Raw genomic sequence first — 15,956 nt, 5'->3', positions numbered from 1 at the left:
AAAATAAAAAGCGTTTTATTTCTTGAATTAATACATTGTAAATTCAATTTAAATTATTTAAATTATTCAAGAACCTCGCTTCCACAGGTGAAGGCCTTCTCCAAAGCTCTCCATGTATCTCGATCCTTGGCCGCTTGTATGCTATTTAACATATTATTCATTATAAAACGGGACTTAATCGCGTGTAATTATGCTTTAAAATTAGTCATTCATAATGTAACATTTCTATGAAATATGACTTTTACATAGCTTAGATGACTCTGACGCAAAGTTAGCTAAGACGAACTCTATACAGATTTAGATAGATAAATAGAATACTTTTTAATGGCACATCTCAGTAAAAGATACAGCTTAAAGAAAGAAAAATAAATAATTAGTTATAGAGGTAGACAACAGGCGGTCTTATTGCTAAAGAGCGATCTCTTCCAGACAACCTTTTGGTTTTGGTTTTTGTTTATGTAAGGTTTAAAAGAGGCTGCCATATGCATCACGTAACCGACAAAAAATGTCATTCTAGCGGAATGCCCCAGCCCAAATTGACGGTAGATATTTTATTTCATGTGTTAGTTATCAATATTCATTATTTTTTAGTTCCCTCGATTCGGACACATCATTGCTCATGAAAGCTCGCCTCTTGTTTATTTACAAATGAAATATGCTTCGCCGCAAATAAAACCGAAAATGGAATAAATTATTTCATCAATAACAAAAATATCTTGTGAAAATACCTTTCCGAAGGTTTCCGCTGTATAAATATTTACGACCGGAATAAAATATACGTGTCGTTGATTTCGTTAAAAGTATTATGTTCGGTTTTTTTGCGGACGGAAATAAATGACAAAGTAGTTGTCGAAGCAAAAGTTTGCTATCTTTTCATTGCCAACCCCTATCCAACAATATGTTGTGTGTGCCAACAACACTATTGTCGTGAGAAGAATTGTAATTCAAAATAGTTATTCAAAGTCACAAGTTTTCTTCGGTAGAAATATAGTTTTCGCAAGCAAGTCCAGCGCTACCTGTTGGTAAACAACACGCTATTTTAGGGCTCTTTCACAATTATATACTTACCAACACTTACATAAAGTGTCAAAGGAATTTAAAACTTCCACTCGTCTAGGTAAGTACCTACAGCAGTTACGACGTTCACGTTGCGGGATATGCGCTACGAGCGTAGCCGATAACACGTGTTTTCCGCTTTGTAGCGAAAAACACCTACGAACAGAGAACCCGCCTAGCGGGGCGCTGGCAGTGAATGTGTTAATTAGACAGGAGCCGGCCAGAATATACCATCACCATGGTATAAGTGTTAAATAAACGTCATAATTTCATAGAAGTTTAACGTTTAAAATAACACTTCTGCCGTCTGGCCTATCAAAATCGCTGTCAATTTATCTTGGTCTGACTCTACATATCACGTCAAAAAGGATCGAAGAAGGTATTTCTGTAGAATTTTATACCATGGTACATTTTTTAGCTTAGTCTGACTCGATTATGGATTAATAAAAAACATTACTAGGAGTGGGGTATCGCGTCGTTGCTGATGTCGAGTCGGATAATATGAAGGGCCTCTAAGATTTCGCTCTAAGCTTATCGCAATTCATTAAGCGTCTAAGTTTGTTTCAGCGAAGTAATAACGTTTTCGTCGGTGTCAGTTGCCTTGTAGTTACCTACTTGTCGCTAACATATTTCATTTAAGTATATAGAGTTCCGTGTGAACAGAATAATAAAAGTACATAATCACGGAGGTAATTTTGATTGAAATGTAACTAATACTTATTTAAACGTAATAAATTGTATTTAAATATTTCGATAGTGGTAGTTTAATCAAGTAAAAACGATAAAAAAGGACTTATAAATATTGTTTTTATCTTTAGAAAAAAAATTGCCTATAACGGCCTGTGCGTAGGCCTCCTCTCATGCACGAGAGGGATCGGGCTATAGCCCCCACGCTGACCCGACGACAACGAGGGTTGAGTACTTCAGTTTCACTTTTTGATTTCTTAGCAAATGATTACAGTTAAAAGCGACTGATAAATATAAAAACCTGTAAAACAATATATTTTAGATATAGAGAGTTTATTCCAGAATTCATGTCCTAGGGGGAAAAAATCCTGGTGGCTTTTTTTGCTCGAAATATACGTGATTTAAATTTAATCAAATAAAAAAACTTCAATATTTAAGACGTACGTGAGCCAAATTACTTAACAATGTGTTGTCAAATATTTCATAGCTTTTATAGACCTACAGCGGAACCCTCATTTGTCTAACCCGACACTTCGTTTTTATGAGTATACCGAGCGTCAAGCGTCGTCATATTAACGTCGCGGACAGCTGCTGGCCGGATGCTCCTAAAATAGCCGCCCCTCCTCAGGTGCCACTCCCTACATGCATCATACTTCAGACATAATTAAGGCGTGAAAGATCCCTCGATACACCGGCTTTGCATCAAACTCTTCAAACAAGAAAGTGCTAAGTCAAAAATATAATGCATTCTGAATTTAATCTTATATCGGCTGCTTTAAACTCAAGGTGACAGTAATTTAGAATTCAAGTTAATCTTCTTTTGTTTTGTACGAGTGACTTGTTAACCGCACTAAGAATAGACCATACTTAAGGATACTTATAAACTTATGATATACTCTTTGTATGTGTAAGTTGTTAAGATTCAATCAAGACCGTAGTTCATTTGACGAGGGTATTAATTAATAAAGTTTGTCGATACACGTGTTATAAATTGTTACTTCGATATACGCACGAGTATAATATTCACGTCTTTTATTCATGTAGTGGTGACGTGTTGTTTACCTATTATCAACAAAATACATATTTGGCGTTGTTAATTTTGGAAAAAAATGGACTTTTGGGTTATCAGTCCTTTGGTTTTGTAACGGAAAGAAAGGAATTACTTACGCTGTATAAGTTTTCCCCGTGTTCACAATAAATTAGTTACTAACTATAGCTATTATACTTTCAAATATTGTATTTTTAACACACTGGGATGAGACAATATTTATTTTTCTGAACGAGCTTCCTGCCGATGTTTTATTGGGGGATTACAGTACAGGATTCTTAAAACAAGTAGTGTGCAGATTTTAAAGGGTTGGTAGCACTCCTGGAGTTGCAAGCGTCTAAAGACGGGTGACAGGAGAACTGTATGTTTGTTTGCCACCGATGTGGTATAAAAGTTGTGCACCCATTGAGTGTGTTTGGTAGGAGAGTTCCGCTATTAGTTCAACTGTACTGGATTTAAAATGAAGTCACATGCTAAGATTAGACAAGTGCCCGAGAGGAAGTGCGTGGTGACTCGCAGCTGTCCGCGTCCGGGCGTTCGAGGAATGCCGTACAAAGAGCATGGCCGAGACATTTCGGAGAATGTGTACTTTAGCATTTTGATACAACTTGTAAACTTTTAGACAGGAGTTGTCAAAAAAGTTCTATGCTTCAGTGTTTACGTTATTCAGTGTATTAAGGTCTACAGGACAAACATGATCTTAAAAAGAAAACAAATTGTATAATTTCCATAACTGATTTATCTATCACCTTCCTGCCCTTGAGGCTCTGTGAATTAAACCTAAACCTTGCCATCCTGTCTTTACATAGTCCAAACCCGGCAAAGTGCGAGTCGGACTCGCGCCCTGGGGGTTCCGTACTACTAACATTGTCAATGGCCGTTAATTTTGTTTGTAGAACATCTTTCATGAAAAACGCTCCTGTACGCGCATAATTTTTAATTTTTTTTTAAATTCTTTGTTTTTAATGGATATTTATGAATGTTTGGATTGGATCGAAGTGCGAAGTGCACGGTGCCAATGTCAAATTATCTGTGAAGTGTTTTTTTTCTTGTTTTGAATTGTGAATTAAGACGGCGATTGTCTTTCCCTGGCAATCGTTATAAGATGTCCTTTACAATATTTTTAACGACTCACGCTTGACCGTAGACTTCTTATAGGTATTTATAATGCTATTGTTGATGAGTACCAAATTTATATTAAATTGGTCCAGTACGTTCGGAGCAAATAAACTGTGACAGACGGACAGACAGAAGCACGAATGATCCGATGAGGGTTCCGTCTTTTTCTTATTGAGGTACGGAGCCCTAGAAATGATGATAAAAGTATGGTGCCGCCATTTGAAATATTTCCAATAACTGAATAGATAAAAATAAACCTTAATAAATATATCTGGTAATCGAAGTATCAAACCTGCATACAAAACTTAAAGAGAATCGGTTTTGAAATGGGAACTGTAGAAGAAAACAGCCAGACAGCCATGCGAAAGCAGGTATTTTTCCCAAGCTTTTACAGTAACACTTCTGTATTTTGGTTTTATAATGGCATATGCAAACAATCACATTCACAATTCACTGTAAAATGACATTAGGTATTGTGTGAAATTTAAGGTATCAACATGATCACAAATTCACTAAAAGAATACAATAGATCCAACCGTTTTTGTATAACTCACATTTAAGTAGGTAAATGCAGCGAGCCATGTTTTTCCTAAAGTGGGCAATATCCGAGCCATTTCACAAGCAATTAACTCCATCAATAATTAGGTCGCCGTGTCTGCTTGTTTCATCGGCTGGACGATAAGCGGCACTTTCGCTGTGTTGTCATCAGTGATCGGAACTATGGGAGTAAAACTTTAACAAAACTTATCAAGCGGACGTAAAAAGAGTGCTTATAGCCTTAAACATATTCGAATATCTATGAATGTAAATATTTTTATGGCTGTAAGTACTATACTATTCCTATCCCTATGGACATGAATATTTTTAGGGCTGTGTGCACTATTTTATGTCCGCTTAACAAGTTTTGTTAAAGTTTTACTCCCATAGTTCCGATCACTGGTTGTCATAGAAGAACATGGGACAGATACCGTTCAAATTCCAAATTATTTATTTGTTAAACAATAGGTCTTAAATGTATATTAAAATATCACTATGCTTCGCCACACGGCACATAAATAACTACAGAGATGTAGCGTGCATTTACAAATGAAATCTATAATAAACAATAAAATATACACGATAAATTAAAAGGGCTAACCTTTTACATAGTAGTCATGGCTAAATAAATAAGTAGGTTGCAAGAGCTAAACGAAGTGCGGAGAATTAGGGTCGGCAACGCGCATGTAACTCCTCCGGAGTTGCAGGCGTACATAGGCTACGAAGATTGCTTACCATCAGGCAGGCCGTTGCCTTTATACCACCGGCATAGTATAAAAAAATACGCACTCGAAATCAACGAACAAATAGGATGAAAAGGGTCGTAATCCATAAACTAGAAGAGATCTGAAATAACACTCAAGGTGTCGACCACATTTCACCTCCCTGAATAGAATTAGAGCATTTCAGCCAAAATTACATCACGTCAAAACCCTTTGGAAATACGACTCACTTTTATAGCAGCTTGAAACGCTTCGTTCCCGCAAAGTGAATTCATAAAGCAACGTTTTGCCTTTATAAGTCTATATACAGGGTGATTCATGAGACGTGAGCTGGACTAAGCCTACACAATCAGTAAATGTTAATGAATCGTTCACCATCATATTTAAGTAAAACAATCACGCTTTTTATCTGTTATTTAACTTTTTCTTAAGGACAAATTTGATTATCTACAATCATGGACACCCTACAACACTTAATTAACAAAGATAAAACCTCTTTAACCGTTATGACAGCACTTTGATTATGAAGAAAATAAAATGTCACACTTGAGTGAGATACGATTTTATAAAAGTAACCAGACTTCGATGACATTCAATTTGTCACTTATTTTGGATAAAACAAAGAGGGTGACCATAAATATCGTAAATCAAATAAAACTCTTTTTTTTGAACAGTAAAAATTAAATTAACGTTAATCTCACAAATACTGGTACAAAACAGTTGCTGATAATTTACCGAATATGCAGGCTTGATCCTGCTCACGTCTCCTGAATCATCCTGTATATCTATGTATACGAGTACAATCTCCGGTAAAACGGCTTTCTACGAATACGTAAGTTTGCCGTAGGTATGTAATGGAACCGATGATTCGTGACCACTACACATATTTCACATGTAATCAGAATCGTAAACTAGGTAACTATTAAGCTTACGGGTGGAGTAACATTTTTCACATAATGTTACGTTGACAAACGATGATTATGTAATATGGGTACCTTCCTTTAATGTGTATTTTGTACTTACTTGTTTAGTATCCTCATATTTATTTAGTCGTGAGCTAAGAGAGAATACAATCATTGCCTGAATAAATAGCATTTTTTAGGGTTTCGTAGTCAAATAGGAACCCTTATAGTTTCGCCACGTCTGTCTGTCTGCCCATCCGAGGCTTAGCTCGCTGACCTTAAGGGCTAGAAAGCTGCAATTTAATATGGGTATTTAAATCAATCACGCCGACAAAATGGTAAAAATAAAAACTTTTGTTACGCTATCACTATGGTATGGGTTGGGTAGGTCTTTCAAAAAGAAAAAGGGTTTTCTACAAACATTATAATGAAAATTTTAGGATACACTTAATCGCTGATGATAAAAAATGTGTACCCCTCTAGGTTTTAAACCATTGGTCAAATAAATATGTTAAGAGATCTTAAAATAAAGCTTAGTAAAGACTTTCAATGAAAATTATAGCAAACACATGTTAAGCCATTTTTGAGATGTTGCCAAAAGATTTCCCTTCTTACGGCACGATTCGAAGAATGAAATACGATAACGATATGTTCTGGTTTCGATAAGTTCTCATTTTGATATCGTTTGTATGTCGTATAATTGACAGAAGCAGCTCGGTTCGGGCAACCAATGTCACTTTGACGTTAGAAATATCGTAGATAGATCATATTGGGATCACAGCGAATCAAAACAAACATCAATTTTGACATGTCGTTTAGTTATCGATCTTTTTTTTAATCGATCTTTTATAGATCTTTCCAAGATCTTAAACGTGTATTTTTATTGTTCGAATCGGGTCGTTAGTAAATAGACATAAGTACAAGTTGGTTGTTATATATTTATATAGTTTTGACGTTTTGCCGCTCAGTCCCTATGAAGTATCATTATCTAGCTCAGTTTATTTTTGTACTTTTGTTACATTAATTAAAATCTAAACACGCTGCAACGTGTCAAGCCAAGTTCAAAAGAAGAGAACAGGCCACGCAGCGGCCGTATTACACGATCCATTTGGAGCCACTTTTGATACATAATATGCAATACCCACGTTTCTCTTGCCTTGCACAATTTTCCACTAAATATTTTTCGCTCACCATTAAGAGGGCACTGGATTACCGCTTACCCATATAACGTAGTTCCCATTTTCCACTTTGGTTATTGTTATTGTGAAAAATATTTTTACCCAATTGTATTTGACTATATATATTAAACATAGCTATGTCGTTTAAGTTTTTTCAATTTTTTAATTATTATAAGAGTTACGAGCGAAAAGCAAAATGTGAACAATTATTTGGGTATTATTATAAAATTTGTTTTATTTTCCTATTTTTCATAACTGGTTCCACAAAATGACCAATCCAAACAGCACAAACCAAATGCAAACCCCACAACACAATAAAAAAAATGAAACAATAGAGGAAAATTGGCAACCGCGCGGCGTGCTGCGGAACCCACAAATAGTAATCTAAGTATACTGTGCTACCAACTGCAGCCGGAACCTAATAAAATTTACTTAAGCTTTATAAAACCGTTCGCCCCTGCGAACCTTGCCGCTTATGCGCTAGCACAAAATTTATGCTTCAAATGACGCAATTTGGGAATGTTACTTTGGAATGCACTTTTCAGAACATACGGAGCAAATAGGATCATATGATTACGTTCTGGTGGTGACACACTTGAGTTTTACATCATGGTACATCCTAAAAGGTTTATTATGACAAAATCCTCTAAAATGCTTCAATATACATTTTATCATTGTTGAAAAAAACATCAAAGAAGGAAGAAATCTTTCTGTTTTTTCGCTAATGTACAGCGCGTTCTCTTACGTTTCTTTGATATTGTCAAATTTGCGCGTAAATCGCATCGCCCAAATCTAAATGCAATTAGGGATTGATAACTTGATAGCCCCTGCTCGCGTGGCTAACTGCTCTGCTCGCGTAGCCGACATGCCAATCGTTAACGCTCCGTGGCGTAGTGTAGTCATTTCTCTCTATCACTCTTCCATATTAGTGCGACAGTGACAGTTGCGTTTCGTTCGCTACGCTACGGAACATTAACGATTGGCATGTTGGCTACGCGGGCTGAGCTGTATGAAAGCCAAAGATAACTGAGTAAGCGAGTGATACACCGCAGTAGCAGTAAATCAGGGCTGACGTAACTACTTACTCCAATGATTTGTGGTCATAGAGATTGGCAGATAACACTTTCATATGGTGTGATTGGGTATTAGGAACAGTACGAATTAAAACGGCTACATATTATTACCTATGTATTTACTTTGATTTGACGACCGGTCTGGCCTAGTGGGTAGTGACCCTGCCTATGAAGCAGATGGTCCTGGGTTCGAATCCCGGTAAGTGCATTTATTTATGTGATGAGCACAGGTATTTGTTCCTGAGTCATGGGTGTTTTCTATGTATTTAAGTATTTGAGTATTACATATATCGTTGTCTGAGTACTCTCAACACAGGAATTCTTGAGCTTACCGTGGAACTTAGTCAATCTGTATAAGAATATCCTATAATATTTATTCATGTATTTATTTATTTGTCAACGTTTTTATTGAATTCTGTGTGTTACAAGAAAAGGTTGAAAATTCTGAAGAAATGAGGCTATTTATTATAACTTATAAATATGTTTTAATCCATCCATAGTGTATCACCACCTTTATGAAAAAGTCAAAAGATGTCGAGTTTCAAACCTAACGTCGTTTGCAATCAGACTATAATTTTATTTAAACATTTCTTAGGAGCCTTGGCTTTGAATATTCTCCTGACAGTTAACAAAAAAGGTAACGTGATGAAAGTAAATACTCCGATAAACTGTGTTAGAGAATTAAATGGAAAACTAAAAAAACTGAAGAAGAGTTCTATTTTAAATTTTAAAATGTGGTTTAATTTCTAATTTCAATACGGAGGTAGGTAATATTTATTTAGTGAAGTCATGAAAACCCATATCAATTAGAAAATGGGGTATATTCTACTAATTAACAATTTGATACTTTTTGTAATTTATTTTGTATGTTAACATGAATTTTAACTGCTATCGCGAAGGATCTCAATGGTTAAAAAATATTTTTATTTCTCCCTAATATTTGCCAATTTTACAATACTCATACTTCTGTACTCATGTTGAGATGGCTTGCGATACAAACTACTAGTCAGAGGTTGAACACGCGGCTAGGGGGCTTATCTGCTTATTTTGTCCCAAGGAGCAGTCGTGCCAAGCGGCGTGGTCCGCGACTAAATTGCTAGTCTATACATTGTTGTCAATATTTCCCCAGTAACTATCCAACGGGGTCTTACGGTGTCGGCACCGCAAGGCCGATGTCAACCTAGTTTATCCAACAAGGATACGTGCGGTGTGGAGAGGCCGTCCCAAAGATTAGGAACTTACTAGCCAGGCTACTTATTTGTAAAAATAACATTGGTTTGAATTTGGAATAAAAATGAACTTAATGCGGAAACGACTTTCGAACACGATCACAAAAACGATTGTGGACAGGAAAATCTTTGTCGAGTCTGGTAATATAAATATGGTACCTAAATAGGTCCACAGTAGATGCAGTCTAATGGCCTGCATGTCGTTCAGTTATCGATTTTTCGAAGATCTTTTCAAGATCTTAAACGTATCTTAATCATTCTTCGAATCGGGGCGTAAGTTAAAATTGTATCTTTGACACGTTCACGATAAAGTCAAAATATTCAATAGGTAGGTGGATATAGGTACCTATCAGAAAAAGAATTAAATACCTAAACATTGCTTGTAAGTAATTTTGATACATGTCAAATAGGTAATTTTTTATTCAGTATAGCATAATCTTGCAACGAGAATGCATTTAAAATTTAAATTGAATTCATTTCCTTAAACTGAAAATCCGAGCCAAGCTGGCAAGACAGAGAGATAATAATTTATATACTTATGTAGTTAAGACTTAAATTAATCCCAAACTTGAAAGTTACACTACAAAGTGTACAAAATTTCGTGTACAGTTTTAAAACTGAAGGAATTAACGCCAGCCTTGCGACTCACACAATGAATGTCGCGATACGTTAAGACGCGGTTTGACACAAATGTGCGGGGATCTCAAGTTGGGGAGTCCCGTCGTTGTAAAACAAGTCGTCTAACGTTTTAGTTGCGTGCGGTGCGGAAGCGACAAAGAATACCCTGTTTGTCTAGTTCACATTAGTGTAACAGGCTTCCGGAGCGCCCCGTGCGGCCGTGCCGGCTGCTACGGATGTCACCGCCCCTAAACACCCAACACCCCGCAACTTTGACATTCGACTATACACCGAAACGACCCACAATTGTTTATGTTTCCTCGACCAAGAAGTTCCTTAGTACCTCTATCCATTGAGAAAATATCTAGCTCGGCTTAGCGTCGTAGTCACGTCCTGAACAATACAATTTTGTGTTCGAGGCGGGCGACGTTAAATATAAATCCAGATTTACGTCATTGGATAGCGGGTAAGTGTAACTGTGTATCGAGCAGAGAATGTCTGAGATCGAAGCAAGAAGCAATAAAACGCGTGAGGCATGTGAGGTCCGCGTCCGAACGAAAGGACGAGAAGTATATAAAAAACGTAACGAGGATGTAGACAGTTGGAGCGTCCTCCCCCGCCCATTAATCTGCTTTATTATAAACACAGAGAAGCCCGAATCGTAAACACGCTTTAATGTACACTCTTACGCTTAAACGCTTTTAGTATCGCTACAAAATATTCATTAATCGCCCACGTTGCTTATGGCCGATTAAGTTGAAATAATTACGTGGGAAAAAAGATACGTACTCAACTGAACGCTGATTAAAAAAAGTGTTAAAAAAAATATTCTTATTGAGTGGGGTAAATCTCGTGTGGAGTAAGAAGTGCACCCTTCGCTGCTATCGAGTAGTTTTTTAAATATAACAATTGGTTCGGTTCTCGGTAAAATTAAAATCAAAGCAACGATTTCATAAAGTTGCCATAGAAATTGATATTTTTTGAAATTATGTAGTGTATATATTTGTTTAAGGCGCCTTTACTCTTTCGCATTCTATTCTGCTGCTGCGAAGCCCTGGGTAAACGCGTCCTTACTTATGTCAGTCGTGTCACGTATATATTCTCAATATTTTATCATATTCTTTGTTCAGTCGCGCTATAACAAATAAGATTACTGATAGGTGGGTACCCACTGAGAAGCGTCATAATCCTTTAGAGCATTGTTCGAATACACAAAAGAAAAATGTTATTTGTCATAAATAACTATTCAAATCCAATCGAGATGGGTTCTTTATTTGTTATTATGGTTCGATAGAATATTATCGCATGTTACTATTTGGCCAGTAGCCGATGTGTCATTGTTCTCCCCGGGGCGGGTGTTGCGAGCGTCGGGAAAAATAACTCATTTGTAGCACGTGCCGAGGACCGGGAAGAGTAATGGTTTATTAATTTTTGTCCGATAGGATTACTTTATCAGCAAAGTCTTGTCAAAACGTCAGACCCTTTCTAATAAATTTTTGGTGGGCGGCTTAAATTTGTACAATTTGACGGCAACAAAATTCGGGCGTGACTTACATTCAATCACCGTATTTTGCGTGCTCGCTTTTATCGTATAGTGCATGCAAATAATGCATTAAGTCCGATTTATTTAATAGTTATCTATCTCAACTATCTTTTAAATTGGTATTCGTTTAAATAAGAACACAACTTCAATTACCTTATTTGGTTCCAGGTACAACACCTACTCGGGTGAGGATTATTTGTTATTTTCCCTGCATTTGTGCAGTTTTGTTGAGTTTTCTGAATCATCGCATCGTTATCGTTACTTCTGAGGGTGAGATAAAGTTAGTAATAAAATAGACTTACGTGTAGTAGGTACTGGGTAATATGTAGAATTATTTTGTACCTACTTTAAGACCATTGTAACCATATTACTGCAATACTCCATCTGTATTTGTTGCATTCATACTTACCGTCTGCAACACCCTACGCTTGCTTACACCCTTGTTTATGTTACTTGGGGTAAAAGGTAGGATTCAAAGTTTCGTGAAGTTGATATTAGACACTGAGGAGGTAACATACATTATTAATATAGTATGCACATTCAATAATATCTGTGACAGTGTTTGAGTCAATACTAACAATCGGACCCGGGTACGTCCTTAAACTACGTCTAAAAGAGAGGTATGGGCATTGTGAATGTCATCTCGCTTTGTGTGGTAGGGCACAGCCAATGGATGTCATTCCAGTTCTAGAGCAGAGTTCCCCAGTTGGGGGGAAGTACCTCCACCTTACAGAAAACAGCAGCCAAATAACACTAGACCCTACTCATAGTGTTGTGTTCCTGCCGGTGAGTAAGGTTGCCAGAGCTCAACGAGGGGGGGGGGGTTTAGGATCGGCAACGCGCATGTAACTCCTCTGGAGTTGCAGGCGTACATAGGCTACGGAGACTGCTTACCATCAGGCGGGCCGTATGCTTGTTTTCCACCGACGTAGTATTAAAAAAAAGTACTTACGTTACAGGTAGTTTCTGAGTGGAAAAATAAGTCTAGATAGGCATAGTTAACAGGTGTCGAGTAATGAAACTGTTGATCCAAGTGCCTGTGTGTGTACTTGTCTTCTTAAGTCCTTATTTACGACGAAGAAGAACACGGCAATAGGATAGACACTTAATCATCTGTCTAAGTCAATGAAATAAATAAATAAACATTATAGGACATTATTACACAAACTGACTACTTAAGTCCCATAGTAAGCTCAATAAGGCTTGTGTTGAGGGTACACAACGATATATGTAAACAGTTAAATACATAGAAAACACCCATGACTCAGGTACAAATATCGGTGCTCATCACACGAATAAATGTCCTTATCAAGATTAGAACCCGCGACCATCGGCTTCATAGGCAGGGTCCCACTAGGCCAGACCGTCGTCAACTAAATTAAATAAATTTGTTGTTATTTTTTTCTAAGATAAACATGGTGCAGTTGTCGTTACTTTGGCCAAATCTCCTTTTTAGGGTTCCGAAGTCAACTAGGAACCCTTATAGAGTCGCCATGTCCGTCTGTCTATCCGAGGCTTTGCTCCGTGGTCGTTAGTGCTAGAAAGCTGCAACACGGATACATAAATCAATAAAGCCGAAAAAGTCGTACGATAAAATCTAAAAATTTAATTTTTTTTAGGGTATCTACAACACACACTAGGGTACAAGTAAAGTGGGGGTGATTTTTTTTTTGCTTCAACCCTACAGTGTGGGGTATTGTTGAAAAGGTATTTTAAAACTTGATAACGTGGATATATTTGGAAGTAATCGCTACGAAAGAAAAAATAATGTAATAACCGGCCAAGAGCATGTCGGGCCACGCTCAGTGTAGGGTTCCGTAGTTACTCTTCCGTCACAATAAGCTAAACTGGAGCTTAAAGTATAGTAAATTGTTAACCAAGGGATGAAAAGGTACCTTTCACCCGAGTTAAACAAATAGGCAAATTTGCATAATCAGTACCTAATTAAAGTAAGTCTTTTTACTATGAAGGGAAATCTTTTTGCGATAACTCAAAAACAGCTAAACTGATCATGTCCGCTATAGTTTTCATTTAATGTCTTTCTTAAGCTCTACTTCCACGATTTTTTTCATATTTTTTGGACCTATGGTTCAAAAGTTAGAGGGGGGGGGACACATTTTTTTTTTCTTTCGGAGCGATTATCTCCGAATATATTCACTTTATCAAAAAATGTTTCTTGAAAACCCCTATTAGTTTTGAAAGATCTTTCCAACGATATCCCACACTCTAGGGTTGAAGCGAAAAAAAAATTCACCCCCACTTTACGTGTAGGGGAGGTACCCTAAAAAAAATTAAATTTTTAGATTTTATTGTACGACTTTGTCGGCTTTATTGATTTATATATTCATGCCAAATTTCAGCTTTCTAGCACTAACGACCACGGAGCAAAGCCTCGGACAGACAGACAGACAGACAGACAGACAGACAGACAGACAGACAGACAGACAGACGGACATGGCGAAACTATAAGGGTTCCGTTTTATGCCATTTGGCTACGGAACCCTAAAAAGGGGGGCCTCTAACTTAACAGTTTGTAGCCATAGGTCCAAAAAATATGAAAAAAAATCGTAGAAGTAGAGCTTAAGAAAGACATCAAATGAAAACTATAGCGGGCATTAACAGTTTAGATGTTTTTGAGTTATCGTAAAAAGTCTCCTCTTCATAGTAAAAAGACGTACATCCACAGTTAAACGTCATTACGACATTAAAAAGGTTGGCAAAGTTATTTGGCATTATTCATGTAATATACTAAAATTTAAGATAAAAATTGCTTATTTTACTCATTCTCTTTTTATCGAATATTTAATTTCTCCAAAACAGTTTCATTGGCGTAATGCCGTTGACTATTGGCAATTTTAGAACGAGAGTAAAAAAATAAAAAGTAAGGGGCAATCCCGCTAATTTTATATTCTTATTAAGAGCCCGGTAACGATTTTAGAGCAAAAATGTAAAATTGATAGATTTAGTCGTTGAAATTGTACACCTTTTGTTACGTAATATCTAAATAACAAGTATTGGTTTCTATTAGCACCTCTTCTCATCTTTCCTTTCAATAATGAGGTTGCAAGCGTGCATCCCCGGTAATATGTGACGCGAAAGAAACAGTTTTTAAAAATTCATCAAAAAATGATGGTGGTAAATTATACAAAATGATGTATAAGAACAGTTTCAGCAAATTTTCACTTGTTTTAAGGTAAGTTCTGGAGAAATTTGATTTCGTCTAACTTTCATTTACACTACTTCAAATTTATAATAACAAAAATGTAGTTTATTAATGTGGAAGTACAGGATATGTGTAATACAAAATTATCATTTTTAGCAGTCCAAACTTTACGAAATTTACAAATAAGATCGACAAAGTCAGTGCTTTACGCGCGTTTACCTAAACTTCCATCAAAAAAAAAACATTACAATGAATTGAGTCTGTTTTCAAAAAAAATATTTACTAAAATTAAAGATAATAAGACGTGCTAATAGAAACCAGTACTTGTTATTTCTAATAGTTAACAAAAGGTGTACAATTTAAATCTATCAATTTGACATTTTTGCATTTGAAAATCTATAACGGTCTCTTAATATTCTACAATGCATTATGTCTAGGACTTATTGCTATAATTTACTTTTTCATGCTTTAATGAACATAACCATTTTTGAATTAGGTACTGCAGTTTACTAAAATATGTGTTTTTTCATCTATATAGCAATCTAAATGTTTTTCGCTATTGGATATTTATTTTTAGACATGCAAAGTCTCCGATTGCAAGTAAGGCCAAAGGAAAAAATCATGGCCATACGTCTATTACTTTAATTGGTTATTGATTAAGCAAATTTGCCTTTTTGTTTAACTCGGGTGAAAGGTACAATTTCATACCTTGGTTAACAATCTACTATACTAATAGCTCCAGTTTAGCTTATTGTGACGGAAGGGTAACTACGGAACCCTACACTGAGCATGATCCGATATGTTCTTGGCCGGTTTTTAGGTTTTCGTAGTCAAGTCTTAGTAAAAAGATGTACAAAGCGCCGCTAAGGTAGGTACTCTCTTATGCTTATAATGTACATGATACTTACTAATAGCCACCGTTTAGCTTATTCTGACAGAATGGTAACTACTGAACCCTATACTCATGGCCCGGAATGGTCTTGGCCGATTTTTATTATTTGTTTGAATTCATCCCATCATTCATAAAACACAAGAGTCCGGAAGGCTTATTCGATTTTTACTACCCACATAATCTTATTTA

General features: G+C 36.4%; 1 long non-coding RNA gene across 1 annotated transcript in view; it reads right to left on the bottom strand.

The window, feature by feature from the left end:
• Nucleotides 1-15,956, bottom strand: part of LOC133519728 (uncharacterized) — a 74,139-nt gene continuing 58,183 nt past the window's right edge. The window contains exon 2 of the long non-coding RNA XR_009799663.1: nucleotides 1-141. This is a non-coding gene — a long non-coding RNA (uncharacterized LOC133519728). The remainder of the gene's footprint in view (nucleotides 142-15,956) is intronic.

This window comes from Cydia pomonella, chromosome 7 (assembly GCF_033807575.1).
Source record: "Cydia pomonella isolate Wapato2018A chromosome 7, ilCydPomo1, whole genome shotgun sequence".
Classification (NCBI taxonomy): Eukaryota; Metazoa; Arthropoda; class Insecta; order Lepidoptera; family Tortricidae; genus Cydia; species Cydia pomonella.
The sequence above is the reverse complement of the archived record's forward strand: the minus strand, read 5'-3'. Positions and strand labels throughout refer to the sequence as shown.